We start from the raw sequence: 18,256 nt of genomic DNA, 5'->3' as shown, positions 1-18,256 counted from the left end.
TTTGCATCTTAGAGATCTGCTCATCCTCATTTCCTGCTCTGACAGTACTAGGCAGAAGACTAATGGAAGGTCAGAAAGTAGCTAATGATGCAAAGTTCCTGGAAAAAAACACTTTCTAAAACAGCCCAAGGACTGAGAAATTGGGATTCATGTAGGCACGCTCTGTTGCAGAAGGCTGGGTCACTAATCTTCCCTTGTAACGGGGCACCTCTGCAATTTGATTCAAGGACTCCTTTCCGAGCAATAAGAAGCTGCATTAGACACCAGACGCGGAGAAAGTGGGGCGGGTGCATGGAGGGGGGAAGGGAAAGAAAGTAATTTAGCATCTGGTGAAATGGATTGTGAACATACAGAAGATGTTATACTGTTAAGACTTCTCTCTGTCTCCCTTTCCCTCTCTCTCCTTTTATTAAAGGCCTAGGCAATTTAAAAATGGAGGCAGCGTATCCCACTTAATAGCGTTGCTGTTAATCTTCTCACCAGTCAGCTCTCAGCTCTAAGTATCGAACGCACAAAAACCCTCCTCCTGTCACCAGCTGTGGTTAGGGAGTGACTGTCCTCAGGGGCTCCAAGCCTTAAAAAAAAATAAAGAATCACCGCTGAGAAAAGGCAATAACAGGAGTCTGCTGTTGTCTAACCTGCCATATAAATGAAACAATCAAAGACAACAAAGGAAACTCCACTAACATCCAGAGGCAAGAGCAGTTTGCTGTAATATATCCTGGCTTGGGGAACTATTTTTAGCCAAACCCCTCTTTTTTTAACAGACACACACAATCTCTTTATAATTTTGATTAAGAGAGGACAAAAAAAAACCCAACTCGAAGACAGGTAGGGAAGAATGTGAAGAGGGAGCCAGTTACAAAAGAGACCTGAATTAAAACAAATCCTTGTGCTTGTGTAAAGGATAAGAACAATTACTTTGAATGTTTAAATATTCTGATATTAACACTGTTCAGTTGTCTGAAAGACTCAGTCATTATTAGTATTTAATATTTGTACTGTGATCACATGTAAGCGCTAATGATCTGAAACCCTGTTGTGCTTGGAGCTGCATCAGAATAAACGAAACAGATGGGTCTTAACTCAAATTTCTATGTATGTTTCTATGTATTTTTATAACCTATTTTTATGTATTTAATATATATAGACGCATGGCTGCATATGTGTGAGCAAGCACACACAGACACAAAGTGATGTGCGTATGTACATGGAGCACACATTTACATCATAATAATTAAATCTCATTAAAAATCTTTCAGAGGTTTCGGACAGGGGTTAATTTTGAGATTTCTGTTTCCAAACTTGGCTGCTGATCCATGATTTCTCATGTAGTTATTGATCTCCCAGAGCTAAGAAAAAATACCCAGACATTCCCAATTCACTGTCAAACCCTGAATTAGCAGCACTAGAGAAATGAATCTGTGTAGTAGCTTAAGGCCACATGAGTGATTTATGGCTGGCACCCACAATCAACACCAGAATATCAGGCCACAGTTAGAGCATTCAGCTGGTACAGACAATCCTTTAATTCTGCTCCACAAATTATTTGCATTCTCAGGACTGTCTAACACAACATGTATGATGATACATGGATGTATGTTTTCAAGACCAGGTTGGATGAGGCCTTGGGTGATATGGTTTAGTGTGACGTGTCCCCGCCCATGCAGGGGGGTTGGAACTTGATGATCTTAAGGTCCTTTCCAACCCTCACTATTCTATGATTCTATGATTCTATGTATCATCACATCCAACTATGTTTCTATATAAATGTGATCACCTCCAACTTTGGAGAAGACATCTGCATTTGAGCTGGTTGCCTACTAGACTGCCTTTGGAGAAGAGTGGCTACTCTTCAGGTGCATTTCTTTCTTCTTCAGATGACCCTTTCTTCTTCAGAAGAACGTACCCCAGAATTATTACACGTCTCAACAGACAGACATGTAGAGCTCTGTCTGCAATGAACCCAAGTGTGAACAGATGAACTTTATCCATGACACACTGTCTCTTTGCCATACTTTGGTCTAGTTTCAATTGGTGGGATGATTTATATTCCCTAAAAGAACATTCAAGGGCCTCCAGATTATAACACATTCACAGGAGATGCGGTTTGAATAATACCAATCTGAAGATGAACTGACCTCTAGTCTCCGGAGTAAAATACACCTTCCCCTACTGTTAACATCTCACATACTAAGCATAAATGCTTTCTGGGTTGCCATTGGAGGCATCTGACCATCCATACGGGAAATATACAGCCCTAAATTAGGCACTCTTGTTCATCCCTTTGAAATCAAATCCTGAAATTTTTTTTCAATTTGTGCCCTTAGGTCTACAGGTTGTAGGCTTGATACCATGTAATGGTCATGAGCATAGTCATTACATAACAAAGCTTCAGTATAAATTCCTGTTAATTGAATAACTGCCCTGGGCAAAGCAGTAGTTATTAAGGAACTTTAAAAGTAAGTTGGCAGCTTGGAGCCATCAGCCCCTTAAAATCTGCCAGTCACCTCCTGGAAAGTTATTTCAGGAAAATATGGTTTCTTTAGGAAAAAAAAAAACAAAACCCAAACATGTTCCTGTTGTTGCTGGCAGTCCTGGCTGAGAGCCAAAGCACTACAATGCTTTTCTTGCTGCTGGAAATAAAACTTGCTATCTAGAACTGTGTCAGTACTTGGGAGAAATATCCCCTCGTTTCTCGAGAGGATTCTAGAAGGGAACTGCATAGATTTCCATAGAAATGCCTTCATGTCAAAGACACAACCTTTGTAAAGGGTCACCGCTAATTAATAGATCACCTTTATTAAAGATTAACCCATTTTTGCCATGCCCAGTGGGTAAATAATGGGCATACCACTCTCTCTATTATCCTCTATTAGTGCACTTATAGCCATTTATAATTCAGAAATCTTAAATCCATAGAACACTTATTCGTGCTATTAATCATTCATCAGCCTTTGATAAAATCTTGAGAAACTTATCCTTTTACATAAAGAGTGACCAAAAGATTGGCAAATCAGGTGTGGTGACTGGAAAACCAATTTAGTGTTCTGTTATTTTTATCTGTCCCTTTTCAATCTTTTAAAAACGTATTTATTATGACTTCATCCTGGTACTGAATATGTTCAAGCATATTATGTACTCAAGCTGTAAAAAAACGGCAAAATTGAGGCTCTTGAGACTCAGTTCTGTATGGATTTCTGCAAGCAAACAAAGAAAATGTGGGGAGGAGGACAAGAAGTTTTTTCTTGCAAGGTTGGTGTAAATAATGATGAGTAACTGAAACTGCATTCAGGCTGTGTTTCAAGCAGGGCTGTCAGGAAATCTGAAGTGGCTGTAGAGCCTTCAGGAGCAGCTACCTCCTATCCTTCTGTTTCATATCCGGCAACAGGGTCTGGGCGATGTGGTAGCACCAAGGAGAAGGGTATGTGATGGAGTCAGGAGTGGGAGCTCAGACTTCGCTTGTTATCAGATGAATGAGGTGTAATAGTTGATTTTGACAAATGGGTTTTCAAGTCAAAGACGGTTGGCAGAGGTCCACCCTTTTGCTCTCTGAAGAAATCAGCGTTTCTGAGCCATAACTGTCCAACAGACCACCTCACCTAAGCTGACCGTTGAGGACTTAGAAAGTCAGCAAGTGTTTACTGAATCCTATACCTTTTTTCCCCCTTTATCTCCCAGCTGCATTTAGATTTAACCACCATTTCTGCGAAATGCTCAACTTCTTGCTGTTAATTTCAAGCCCGGCTGACAGAGCTCAGCTTGGATTTCTTACCCGTCGGGAGGCGATAAGCAGTTTCCACTCACAGATCACACATAGCTGAGTGATGTTCGGAGACCCCCTTGTTCCCCCAACCCTGCGCCCTGCGAAGTGACATTAGGGCTGGGTAATGATCTGTAAATGTGTCAGAACTGTGCCACCTAGTGACACCGCTGCCTAGTTCCTTTGGTGAAGTCACACTGATCGCACAACAGCAAGCTGTAATATAATTAGCGTTAATTTGGTTTCTCCGTAGCTGGCTGCTGCACAGCTCCCTGCTCAGCCGCTCTCCTCCAGAAGACTTTTCTCAGTGTAATAAGATCTTCATTAGGGATATGTTTCCTCTATTTTTGATTGTATAAGATAATTCTCTTTTTTTTTTTTTTTTTTGTATTTTTTAAAATGGATTTTCTGCACACCAGAATGAAATCTAAACTGAGTGAAGACTTTAGTAAGGAGCAATATCTTAATGAATTGTGCTGGATTTTTATACCTAGCAACTAGAGCAAACTAGCAATTTCTGGGCAGTTTTTTTATTATTATTGTTACTATTATTATTATTATTTGGATTTGTTAGGGGTTTTTTGGTTTTGTTTTACTACGTTTTTTCATTATATAAAATAATTTCCTTAAGATAATATAAGAACATTACATTTTTGACAAAGTTTCAGTTTCCAAAAATTGTTGATTCTACTTTTCTGATTGCCAGTTCCTCCTGTTTCAAAGTGCTTTAAAGAAAAATTTCAGGTGTCATTTAGAAATATCCATTAAAATAGTGTATGCACTGTAAAAACCATGAAATTTAAGTAAACTACTTTGGTTGATCCAAACCACTTTTGAGGAAATGTTTTTTTCTTATTCTATTGTTATTTTTTCTTGCTGTTGTTGAGATTTTTGTCCTTTTCTGTAAATACAGTGCAAGAAAAGTTCAGTAAGCTAAATATTTTCTTGTTTAAGGAAACTATTCCAAACTAACTTCCCTAGCAACAATCAATGCCAGCAACACTAGCATATACTGTATAACCTACCTCATTTTTGAAGCAGTGCAGTAACCAACTCAGAGAGCAGGAGTTCAGTTAAATGGTCAGACAACAGATTTAAAATAAACAGAACATTACATTTCTTTTGGTTTCTTTTGTTTGCTTTTCATAAAACCTAATCACATTGCATAAGTCATTGCATTGAGATATTGTGGAAGCTTAAAATATAAATAATTTATAAAAAACAAACAAACAAAACCCACCCAAACCCCCCAAATTTATGAAGGCTAATCACCGAATCATGGAATAATGAATAATCTAGATTAGAAAGGATCTCTGGAAGTCATCTGATTCAACAGTTTCCTCAAAGTCAGCATAGCTTTTGTAATATTCCTGCTCTTCTTCAGCATGTGGTGATTACTTGAGGCAGCCCTAAGTCTCAGTGGTTGCATGCTTTAATGATTTTGGAACAATGTCCAGTTTTCAGAGGGCCACAAAGCAAATGTCAGGGCTCATATTCCATAAAATTCAATAATACTTTGCTATATATAATAGCCAAAATGGAAATAACCGTTAGTAATGAGTTAGAATGTGTCTGTTTGGGTAAGATGTAAGCAGCTAAATGTAGACTTCTTCAGAGGAGCTGGTCACCCTTGACTCCTTTTATAGTCATTGTAAAGCAATTGGCATTGTAGAAGTAATTCATCTCAACTTAGAGTAGATGTCTAAAATAAATCAGATGAATCACACTCTAGCAGAATCTCTTTCTTTACTGATTGTAAAGGAAATCTAGGATTGACCTCTTTTAATTGCTCTTATTTTGGAATTTTGGACAAATTTCCCATTTAAAATCTGCTGGGGATAAAATTGTCAAAATATCATGTTGCCTACCCTTTAAGTTTAAATTTCCACATTTCAGCTGAAACATTCTCATTAAAAACACAGTTTATGGTGGAAAAAAATACAGGTATATATTGAATTAAAAGTTGTCATTGAGTTTAGCCATATTGATACATGTAGCTGGTTATTTTAATATTAATGTCTTCCACTTACTTGTCTTTTCCCATTAGTAGCTATTGAACTATTTTCCAAAGAAGACAAGCATTTTATCACTATTTTAGAGACATGGAAACTGTGGTACAGAGGGATGACTGGAAGGGATGTCTGTAGATCCAGCCTCTCACCAGAAGCACAATATTGCAAACACTAGACTGGAATAGAATAGACTAGACTAGGCTAGACCAGATGAGATCAGACCAGACAAGACCAGAATAGAATATTTCAGTTGGAAGGGATCTGCAGTGACCATCTAGTTCAACTGCTTGACCACTTCATGGTTGACCAAAAGTTTGAGAATCTTATTAAGGGCATTGTCTAAATGCCATTTAAAAACTGACAGGCTTGGGGCATCAACTCTACTTCCAGTGTTTCTTGGTAAATAAATGCTTTGTAATATTCAGCTTTGAACTACTCCTAAGCATCCTATCATCAGATATCACCTCCCTCTCCATGTCCCCTCCTCAGCAAGCCGTAGAGAGCAATATAAATTCTAGTATTGACCCTGAGATTACTCCAGTCCATATCAGCCTACAACCTGACTGGCCTGACTGGCTCATGTCTCTTTAGCTCCTCCTGTGTGCCTTTCCTGAGGATGGGGAAAATATTAGATATTTTCAGTCATCAACACCTCCTCTTAATAGTCACAATTATTCATAAATGAGAGACAGAGGCCTTACTCAGCCACATCAGCTAACACTTTTAATATGCTCAAGTACATCCTATCTAGTCCACTGGATTTGATAGCATCAAGGTCTTCTAAGTAGCACCTTGTATCACTCTTTGAAACTTCTTCCTCACTCTTGGCTCCGTCACTCCTCCTCACTCTTGGCTCCCTTTCTTCCTTCCAAGCCATGCCAATACACAGTTGTCTGGAGTGGTCTTTGCTTGTGAAAACTGATACAGAGGAGGCATTGTGCACTTCAGCCTTTTCCACACTGCTGATGAGTCGGCTGTTGCCTGCAGTTGTTTCCAGTTGTTTAGGTTGTTTCCAGCAGTGGACTTGCATTTTCTCTGAACTTCTTTCTACTACTGGCACACCTGTGGATTCCCTTCTTGCTGCTATTATTATTCTCTGTCTTAGTGCCAGCTGGGCTTTGGTCTTTTTCTTTCATCCTTAGAGCACAAGCAAAGCTTTTATGCTCTCCCTTTGTTTCTCTTCCTTGTTTCTACTTTGTGTATGGTCCCTTTCAGCATTTTACTTCATCAAGAAGTTTCTTGATCAGCCAAGCAGATCTGGTGGAGTTCTTGCTGTTTTTTGCAAAAACAGCATTTCTTCTGCTTCTCTTTGGTAAGTTTTCTTTAAAAGTACGTCAGCTCTCCACAGCACCTCCCCCTTTCCTAGCCGTTTTCAGGGAAGTCTGCATAGCACTTTCTACTGGCCTAGTCTGTTCTCCTAAAGTCCACTGTTCTAACTCAGGAACCACCTTTTCAAGCCTTCCTCCAGATCCTGCAGCCTCACCATGTCTAAACTACCATCTATGGCCATACTCACCACCACTTCTTCCCTGTTGATGAGCAGCAGGGCTAGCAGAACACTGACCTTAGTTGTCCTTTCTGGTGTTTACATCACAAAATATCTTACCCACAGCCACCCAGAGCCAAGAATAGAATCCTTTTTTCTGTTTTCTGTGCTGCCCTAAATGAAAATAGTCTATAAATATGTGCAAGCAACGAGGAGATTGAAGTCTCTGAAGACATGTTCCCATCTTTCTGCCTTATTTACTGAAGAAGATGGTTAAAAAGCATCTTATCTTACTTGGGAAAAATAGCTGTACACTTGCCAAGGTCAGCAAGATGCAAAGAGATTTGCTGAGGGCTATATTCTCCTCTCTGATCCATTCTGCCAATTTCCACTTTATACTCAGCAATCTGTCCACACATGGGCCTCCTAAGGATGTCAGCAAGAATTCCACAACAACAACAGAAGAGCTGGGCCTTTCAAAAGTTAGTTGCTCAAGCTAAAATTGCCTCAGGGCAACTTTGACTTATGCATTTGGTTCTTTTGACTTATGCATTCAGTTCCTTTTGATATAATTGTATGTATTCACTAGCTGCTATTTTTTTCTGTCAGGACAGAAAAAGTGTAAATAAGAAGAACATAGGAGTGGAATGGATTGCTTGGATCACTGAGTCTAGGTCACCCTCTAACACAGACAAGCATATCATAAGGTGCCTTTTATAAGTTTATCAAGTCTCATCTTTAAGCTAGCTAGATTTGTTGCGTCTTAGTGATCTTATTGAAATGCTGTTCCAGAGTTTAATTTCTCTGGTGGTTGGGAACCTAATTTCCAGCTTAAAATTACTGTTCATTTATTTGCAAGCAGTTGTTGCTTGCCAGCTTTCTCAAGTTGTTTAAAAGGCTTTTCTCCTTTCTGCCTGCTTATTATCTTCCCTCCTCTGTAAACTTATTCCTTCAAAACCTTTTGCGTAAAACTAATAGAGTCCTGCTCTTCTTATCTCTTCACATGTGTCAGAGTTCCCATTCTCCTTATTAGCTACAATGGCCTCCTTTCCATCTCTTCCAATCTGCAACTTTTTAAATTGGGTGAGTATGAGTGACCTGTGTGAGGCATATGGAATACAAAGCAGACTAGATTAGACTAGACTAGACTAGAGCTACAATGGTCTTCTATTCAACTTCAGTTAGACTTCATTTTAGGTACTGCAGTCTTGGTTCTCCTGAGATTCTTTGTTCATTGCCATGTTTGAATTAGATGAGATACTCTTCGGATATTGCTTTGATTGAAGATAAAGCTGTTATTCTGCAAAGATTGCAATTATGATATACTGAATAATACTACAGTCTGCTTTCTCTGTATCTATTAAAAAAGGGTGGCTTAAATTGGACCTTTTAGAGAAGGGAAGGGAAGAAACACTGATCAGGCAGCATGAGTAGTCCCATTTTCTGCAGAAGAAGCCATATTGCTGCTATCTCTACAGCTTCTTCTCTCTTCTCCCTTGTCTTTCATGAACTATTCCTCTTCCTCAGATCTTGCTGTTTTTTCCACACCTGAATCACTCCCTTTGCATTCCCCTACCTCACCTGCTCCTAACCTTTCCCCATATCCTAGCCCCATATTCCTGCCTCAATACCTTATAACTGCTGCTGCCTTTTCTGCCCAGTACATTTTCCTTCCTTGAACTAATCTTTTCTTTACATCCTCAGCTCTGCAATTTTCAGCTTCTTGTTTGCCTATTTGTCCAGACCTTGCAGCTTGCTTTCTTCCTTCTCAAGCTTCCTCTACACATTTTTCTCCACCTTTCAACAACCCTGTTTTGCTCTCTTGCATCTCTCCTCAGACTTACCTCTTGTTAGCATTCAGATTCTACATACTGCATGTATATTTACAAATACATATTGCTATGTGAACAGTGCTTTCCATATACATACTTTCTCACTGTTGTGCCTCGGTGGAGGAAATCTAGCGAACTAGAAGTTGGTTTATGCCCTAAAAAACTTAAAACGTTTTCAAGCCTTCCAGATTTTTTCTTTCCTTTTTTTTTTTTCTTTTTTTTTTTTTGCAAGCTAGCTCTTGCTTGCTACTGAACTGCTGACGTGAGCTCAGGGATTTCTCTTAAAGGCTTGGCTAGGAAATACAGAACCCAAGACACTGATAAAACTTGCAACTCTCCCACCTTGCAGAGGCTGGAAGGATGATGAGCAGCTGTAATTTGGTCAGGGTTCTGGTTTAGCTTCTCACACCACTTGTGTAAAGTGCCAAGGATCTCAGCTCATGTTGTTTTTTGTTATTTGGCAGATTCTGAAGCCCAGACTAAAGTTGGGATCCATTACACCAAAGACTCTTTGAGCAACCTGCAGTGAAATTGAAGCTCTGTCATGAGCAGCTTACACTCATTTAACACATTAATTCCTTTGTCATCATAATACCACTTAAATGAAGAACTGGCAGAGCATTTCCAGCAAACGAAGAGACAGGAGTACTGCCTGAAATCTTTTTTTTGTCTTTTCTCATGGCCCTTCCACTCACTGGGGTTGAATCAGTGGATATGACAACTTCACAGCCCCAGACAGCATGACTGTGGGTCACACAGGGTGTGAAGAGGAACAGGAGATGCTATTTACATGTCAAAATAACTGATGTGAACATTCCTGTGACTACTTCAAAGAAACTTCTCATTATCTTTGTTCTTAAATGCTTCTGTGTTGTTAAGAAAGGGGACAGGTTAATTGGAAAAATTATGTTTAAACTTTATAAACAGTGCAAGCATGAAACCCATCATTTTAATAAATGTTTTAACGTCTTCTGGATCTAATAGATCTTAACTGATGCATGCTATCATTAAGTTTAATTTAAGAAACTACCCCAGAGATGTTTTTTTAAATTAATGGGAGACATGTTCTCAAACAATATTAGAAATATTTGATTTACCTACATCCTCATCACTGAACCGGATTCTTGTGTAAAGCAGCATCTCTTTAGCATCACAACTCTCATATTAAAAAAAAAAAAAAAAAAAAAATGGAAAACTTTTGGCCAACATATTAAAATATCAAGTCATCCATCAGTACAATTCAATCACCTCTGGAGTATCTGTTTAATAGTCCAGTGCAATGTTTCAAATAGGGACATGTTAACTAGATCCAAATAAATTATTGCATTAAATTAACCCTTTTCTTTTTCTGAGAATGAATAACGAAGTTGCATGCTTGCATGCTGCTGCCTCATAAGGTTTTAAAGAATAACATTGCTGGACTTTAGGCTATTCCCTTTAAACAGCATTGAGCATTTAGGAAATAAGCATGCCTATTTAAGCTGAAAGCACATGGCTCTGGTACCTACTTTGGATGCTCAGATTCCGAGTAGTGAACACAAGACAAACGAAGTTACCTGAATGGGGTGAAACAGATTTTGAGAAGAGTGACATGCTGAAAATCTCAGGGATTAGATGGGCAAGACCAGGGATCTTAACAAACAGAGCTTGCAGGTTACTGTCTTCTCTTTGAAGGGATTTTTTAACATTAGCTTAATGGTTTAGAACCCATGTTAACATTCATTCTGATTTTATATACCGCATTTATCTTATGTATCTGAAACCACCAAATAAGTCCAGCAGAAGTCAGAGTGATTCCAGCTTTGAAGGGTAATGAGCTGTGTTACACAGCAGCATAAAGGAGGTAACATAATGCTGGTAAGTCAGCTTGGAGAGGTGCCCACAAGTTAAATAACAGTTTGCTTATATTTTAGTAATTCTGCTCTGAAGGAAAGCATAAATATGCTTAGTCATTTGTGTACATTTACAATAAACCTCTTCACGCCTTTGTAACCTCTCCAGTAAAGCTATAGGTCTAGGCAAGAAAGCAAGAATGCATCTGCCTTTTCTAGGTGTTATTTTTATTTATGTGCATATGAAAAGAATAAATGTTATAAGAAATAGATTTGCTTTGTTTTCTGCTGTCCTATTTAAACCAAAACCAAGACAGGCTTGTTCTCCAAGGCTGGGATGTGACAGTGCTGCCAGAACTCTTCCAGTGCAATGTGTCTGATGGGACTTATCCCAAATGCCAGAAAGCTACCTCACCCATCCAGAAATCAGGAATGAATGACTGCTGACGTTCCAGCTCTGCCCTATCATGGAAACCATCTAGTCTTGTCCTACATGATGTGCAGGCTCCAAAACTGTGCAATGACATTTGGTGTTGGCTTTTTTCTCCCCAGAAAGAGAATAGTTTTCTGTGTGCTGCAGCTGCACATAGAGCTGTGCAGTACATGGTACCAGCAACCGTATGAGGAAATGCCATCAGATACCCCAGTAACTACTTGTGACTGGTTTTTCATCCATATTCATAGAATAAACAACATTTACCTATCTAAACAATCCCAACATGACCTGCATAAGCAGAAAATCTGTTTTTTTTTTCTCATTCAATTTTCAGATAGTTTTTGGAAGGAAGAATTGAATGTTCTTTGTGCAATTTTAAAGAAAAGGAAAAAATCTAACTAATGCTTTAATTGCATAACTGAAAGTATTCAAAAATGACTGTCGTGTTAGTAATAAGACAGGAAAGAAAAATATCTCAGATGATGTTTTGATGTATACTGTACTCTATGAGAATAGAAGGACATTACTGTTCCCAGTGAGACCTACATCTATTCTTAACTCCTGGACATTAAAATAAGAAAGATGAAGAAGTCAAAGTTGCTGTTCATATCAATTCCTCTGAGCTGTGTGCGCTCAGGCAAAGTACCACATGTGCAGCGGCGGTTGCTTCTATAAACAGATGCATCGCAAAATCAAAAATCATCTTTCTTGAAAGAAGGCCTTGAGGATGGCAAGTAGACTGCAATATCTTGAATTTCAAGCATTCTTATGAGTCAGGCCTCAAAAAGCATGAGACTATTTTAGCAAACATGATCCTTAATAAAGGAGTACATTCTGGGTTCATTCTCTTTGCCTTCTGGTTTCTGAGCCTTTAGGGTACTCCATGCAAAAATTATGTCTTCAATCTTTTATCTGCAAATGAAAAAGCCAAACAATTTATTCTTCTAAAATATGACTGTTTCCATGATACTTTGGACAGGGGGATTTTGAAAGACACTAAACACATATAGCACGAAACCTGGAAATGAACCAGAGCTGCTAAAACTATCATCTAATTGCTATTTGAGCTTACTCCCAGGCTCTCATTAGTACCAAATACACATTGGGTGATGTTTAAATAAACAAAAAACCCAAACCAAACCAAACCACAAACCAAACTAAGAAACCCACAGGCATCAAAGTCTTTGATAAGGAAATATTGTACAAAAGCATGTGAATGATCAGAGTTACTATTTTGGGTGATCATTTCCACAAGTTCAGAGGACCCATCCACAGCTTCCCCTGTAGCTGATGAAATACAGATGTATACTGCTCTGAAAGCCAAAAGTGACCTCTATAAAATCAGAAACAAGGCATGGAGGTGTCCTAAATTAGTTGTCACTGTTCAGTTCAGTCTTTACAATGGATATATTCAGCTCTAATCTAATAATTTTCTCATATCCATATCAGTGGATACAAGAAAAGTGCCTCTTAACTAGTTTCAAACTCATAAAAAACATTCTCTCCATGAGTTTCTTATTCAATATATATATAGTCACGGAACAACTGTAAATAAAAACTTGTGATCAGACTTTTTTTTTATTTTGGAGATACTTGTTCATGTTTAATAGTATCTTTACTCAGCTGTGTTTATGCTACTAATGTAATTATTACTGGAGTAGTAGTGCTGTTCACTTACAGGCAGATAAAGTAACTCTGCCATTGCATAAAGAAAGGAGTACTCTAATCTGGCCAGTTTTGGCATCTGTGCTGAAATCTGTTCTAGACAATTTTTTATTGACCTTGTTGTAAAGTGTCACCCGTCTGAATTCATCCTGAACCAACCTTCCACCACATGTCATGCCCTGGAAACTCGATGCACCATAACCTTCTGCATAATACATGGGCAAAAGCTGTGCTGGTTCAGTGACAAGGACTGACATTTAAAACACAATAGAGAGGAAAATAAACAAGTGGACAAAAGCTAAAATAATACCAGCTCTTCAGTTTTCATCCATTGTTTTTGTAGATTTGATTTCTTTAGCATAGGTCTAAATTCTTACTGTAGGACACTGCATGAATAGCTGGGATAAGCCCTAAAAAGCTCAGTGTGTACAGGGAAGGAGACAGCTGTCCAGGGTTCCTTCATCACCTGATTAAGGTGTTTTTGATAACCAGAGCAAGCAATTTTTATATGGGTTTATTTCCATTCCAGAAATGCCATTGTGCCACAAGGGGGTAGGGGTGTTCTGTTTAAAACCTTGCAATATATTCCTATAGACCCAGCATTTCAGTGAAAACAGTGTTAAGTATTATAAAAGGCAACCCAGCCTGAACCTGCACAGGCCTTTTCTATACCATCTGCATTTCAACTTTCCTAATAATGCTTTCCTTATAATGAACATCTGTTCATAGATATCAATCTGAGCAGCAAGGACAAAATTATTTAAGAACCATCTATCTTTCAGCCTAGTGTGTTCCTGGCGATGGTTCTGGAGGTGGAGAATAAGTTACCCCCCAGGAAAAAGGATTTGGTTACAAGGAGCACCTTTCATTAATCTAAACAGATTGCCAAAGGCTTGTCAGCACCAAACTGGACACAACTGGATCTCATAAGAGAAAGTGCCCCTCAAATTAAATAACATTGGTGGGGTTGGTGGCATATGTGCACTCATGCTTCATTGGAAAAAAACAACCAAGAAAATGCATGCAGATAAAAGGCCATAGGTGACACCTGAAGACATATTTCCAGAGGACAACGAAACTATGTTTTCCTCTTAAGTCACTTATTGAAAAGAAAATTTAAATTAATGACTTAACTTTTTTCTTTTGTTTCACTAAAATATGAGCCTGTCAGAGACCTGGCAATTTTGTGTATAAGAGGATGTAACAACTTGACACAGAGAGAATGCCTCTCCCAAGCAGCTTTCGTTATTCAGGAGATACAACCACAGCACACATACACAGTGGAAAATGGAAGCTGAGACACTGGATAAACCTTCAAAATTCTCAGAATCACTGCTTGTTGACATGTGTTATTACAAGGTTAATAGGATCCACCTGCACCAGCTTTCAGTTCCCCTGTTTCTCCTGGTAAAGAGCTGAAATCCTTCAGCCCTCTTCCACTGAGATACCAAACAATACTACTGCAGTACTTTTCAGCTAACGGTGTCAAAAACATTTTGCTAGCCCTAATAGATCACAAATATCATGAGAATGGGACAAATCTGCCCTTTCACTTATCTTTCATTAAAATTATCCAAATTGCCTTGTTTTATTACACTTTCCATAGCCACTTCTTTCAGTTATTTCTGACATGCTTAAGTGCAACAGTTGAATTTGAAAATGTGCTTTTTTTCCCATTTTAAAAGAAGAAAAAGCAACATTGAAATGTGCCATCAATACTAATGTGATCAGAGCCTTTTCCTGGTTTCTTTCCTTTCAACTTTACATGACCATTGAAATAAAAAGAGTTTTCGTCATTTAGAGGGAATGGGTTTTGTTTTTCTTTTCCACAAGTTGGCCATAAACATGCATAAACCTACCTGCTTCTTCTAGGAGATGGATTAATCTTGTCCTGTTGCAATGAGCATAGACTGGTGTAAGGAAAGGATGAGAGTGTCTTTAGCAGGAGTAGGAAACAAGGCACAGTCAGACCAGCCTGGTTTTTGTCGGTAATCATTTTTCTCTGAGCTGACATCATTGCTCAGAGTCATTCCCACTTGTTAGTCTGGCCACTCGCATGGCACAAGCACACCAGGATGGGTCACACTGGATTTTGTAATCATTTTGAAATCATTATACCATGCAATCCATAGCACCTAATCCATGTCACTTGCAGATCTTACAGCCAACTTCCCTAAAAACTGTCCTAGAGTGATCAGCGGCATGGGAAAAATGGGACACCTACTGCCTGCTGAGAATTTTCTTCTGCTGCATTATAGGAGAGTTCAGTCCATGGAATATGGACCTCTCATTGGAGAGATGCTTGGGGGATGGATTCTGTCCCAGTGAATTGTTTCTGCATAAAAGTGAAAGGAAATAAAACATATTAAGGTTTCATAAATAAACTAATAATTTCTAAAAAATACTTTAGAAGCTGCCTTTTTCTTATTCTTTTGAAGATTATAACAATTCAGTAAGGAAAATCACAGAAAAGGAAACACTTCCATTTTGAAGTGGAAGGTTTTGGTACATTTGTTTTGGAGAAAATCATTGGCTTTTTAAAATATTCCTGCCAGTGAACATATCAGACAGAAATTTTTGGTGTTAACAGGGTTTTTTCCTCCTTAAATTTGAGAACAAGTTAAAGAAATACCATTTTTAGTGGAAGTGCTTTTTCTCCTGTGTGAGAAAACGGATAATTTTGTTAACGTTTCACTTCCCAGATGTAATGGCTGAGCTAAGAAATTAAAACTGGAGATAAATCTGTGGAAGGAAGCTGAAAACCAGGTAATCCAAAGTGTTAAAGAGAAACTGCTGAAGAGAATTTTTTAATGGAATTTAAGAAAAAAAGTTTAAGCACACCTTTTCAGCAAAAGAAAGTAATTCTTTTTAAAAAATTTGATAGCATTTACTGAGAGAAAATGTGAGGGAGAAGAATAAAACAAAGCACTGTCCATTTGCCCCCTAAAAATTGTACGGTATCCAGATCCTTCACCTAGAATGAGACCAGTTTTGTCCTGAAAAAAAAAAAAAACCAAAAAAGACAAGACTGGAAAAAAAAGAAAAAGAAAAAAAAAATAGTACCAACAACTTCCAGCTACTCTCCAGGAGGAATTCCATATGGAGCTAACTAAGGAAAATCAGCGTCTCAAAGCTCCTTTGGTCCCGTGAGTGGGGTAATAAGTGACAGATCCAGCAGGGTGAGGGCAGTGAGGGAGCAGGACGGGTGCTCAGGGAAGGCAGGTGCTGCAGTCAGTCTTCTCTCTGCCAGGAAACACAGGAAGAATGCATGACCAATTTGGTTTCGAGCAGAATACTCTCTTTAATGGACAGAAAACACTAACCTTTTATTTTTTTCTCTTCCTCTCCCTCTTTTTTTTGTCCTTTTTTCTTTTTCGTTTTCTTTTTTTTTCTTTCCAGTTTTAACCTTTTGAAAGGACAAAGGACAAAGGACAAAGCTCACATCTCTGTTGCAACCTATGTTGCCCTGCCAATCGCTTCCATATTACCTAGAATCCTGGACAAACGCACTGTTGTGTTAAAACAAAATAAACATCCTGAGAGGACAGATTATCTGAGTGAAATTAAATGAGGCTAAAACATACAAAATACTCTACCTGGCTTTTTTTGCTTTCTACAAAACTGACAGGACTTGTATGGCTCTGACAAGTGCCGCTGGTATCTAATGTTTTGACTACAGGTGATCTCAAATTAGGAGAATCTTCCACAAATGAGAGCAGTTCTGAAGTGGCCCAGCACTATGGGAAAAGCTGGCTTAAATAAGCAGATACTTAATTTAGGCTCTGCTGAAAGCAATGGCCAAAGCTGCTTCATATAGGATCAAACCTTGAAGTGGCTTATATCAACTAAATAATCTGTCATTGATCACAGCCATCATCAGCAACTTTTCTTCCTCAGTCTTTTATGTGTTTCAGTGCCCATGTCTGAGAATGCATGTTCTCTTTACAAAAGATATACAGGTTAAAGCTTAATGGTTGATAACATGAAGGACATGCAACTACAGTGTAACAGCACAGCTACAACAGTATCCTGTACACATCCTTACACATGTTCTATAGGCAAGGCACGCTAACCATACACCAGTTTCATACGCATAGCCATGCACAAATTAAAGAATTTATCTCCTGGATTGACTGTTTGTTCCTAAATATATTTCAGGTTTAAGAGTTCTGAAGATGCAACATTGTATAATACCATTATACAAAGATATTTTTCTTGTGATAAACCTGAAGTTAATGAGAATGAAATCTGTGCTCTTCTACATCCCACAGATGCAGACTGAAACTTATCCTCCCGCCTACAGCTTGCTCAGTTTTCCAATAGCTGAAGCAACATTAAAAAAAAAATCACTGAAAAAAAAAAAGGATTAATTTTACGACTCAGTAGTTCAAATTATAGCTTATGACAAAACCAAGATATTTCAAACACAGGACAGAAGTATGACTTTACTGGGATTTAGTTTCTGAAAGCCCTTGATTCATATGGACTCCTATTTTTTGAGGTTTGGATGCTACAGCGATAGGAAAGAAAAAGCTGTTTTCCTCTTTGTGTGTGTGCACATGTTCACATGTGCATGTTTGATATAAATAATACATTTTTGGTTTATGTGTGTGTGTATGCATATGCATAAGCATATGTATATGTATAGTGTAATGCACAGTCTTTAGGATTTTTAAAAAATCAGTGGTTCATATCCATGCTTTAAAATAAACTTTTGATTTCCCATATTAAAAAAATCTAATGAACTTAAGGGTTGTTTAAATCAGGGCAATTAAAAAGCACACATTCCTTTTCCTAGGGTATGCAATCGTATTCAGTGTTTGCAGCACAAGGCCTGCCTGTAGGATAAATAATGTAATGGGTTTTGTGATTTGATACTAAAAGCATAACAAAATCCTACAGCTGTAGCCTCATTTTTCTCCACAGTCAAACTCTTCACTTTTTTAAATTGCATATTTTGTAAAGTTAAGAAAAAAAAATCAGATTCTTTGTCTAGGAGAGCCAATTTCCAGCATAATAGGTAATTGCATATAATTACAGGAATTTTAGAAAGTGAAATAAAGAAACAAAAGGACAGTGATTGTGTTGTTGTTTTGTGATTGAGATTGAATTGACAGCTGATGTCTTTCAAATTTTTTGTATTTTATCCCCTCAATACAATAAAATGAGTGTAACTTTTGCAAATTTTGTGGAAAAGAGTCTAATATGCAAAAGATCCAATTCTCACTGG

Source organism: Pezoporus flaviventris, unplaced genomic scaffold, assembly GCF_033815535.1.
Source record: "Pezoporus flaviventris isolate CSIRO_AGI_PZ_B2104156 unplaced genomic scaffold, CSIRO_AGI_Pfla_v1 ptg000031l, whole genome shotgun sequence".
Classification (NCBI taxonomy): domain Eukaryota; kingdom Metazoa; phylum Chordata; class Aves; order Psittaciformes; family Psittacidae; genus Pezoporus; species Pezoporus flaviventris.
Note: the sequence above shows the minus strand (reverse complement) of the source record.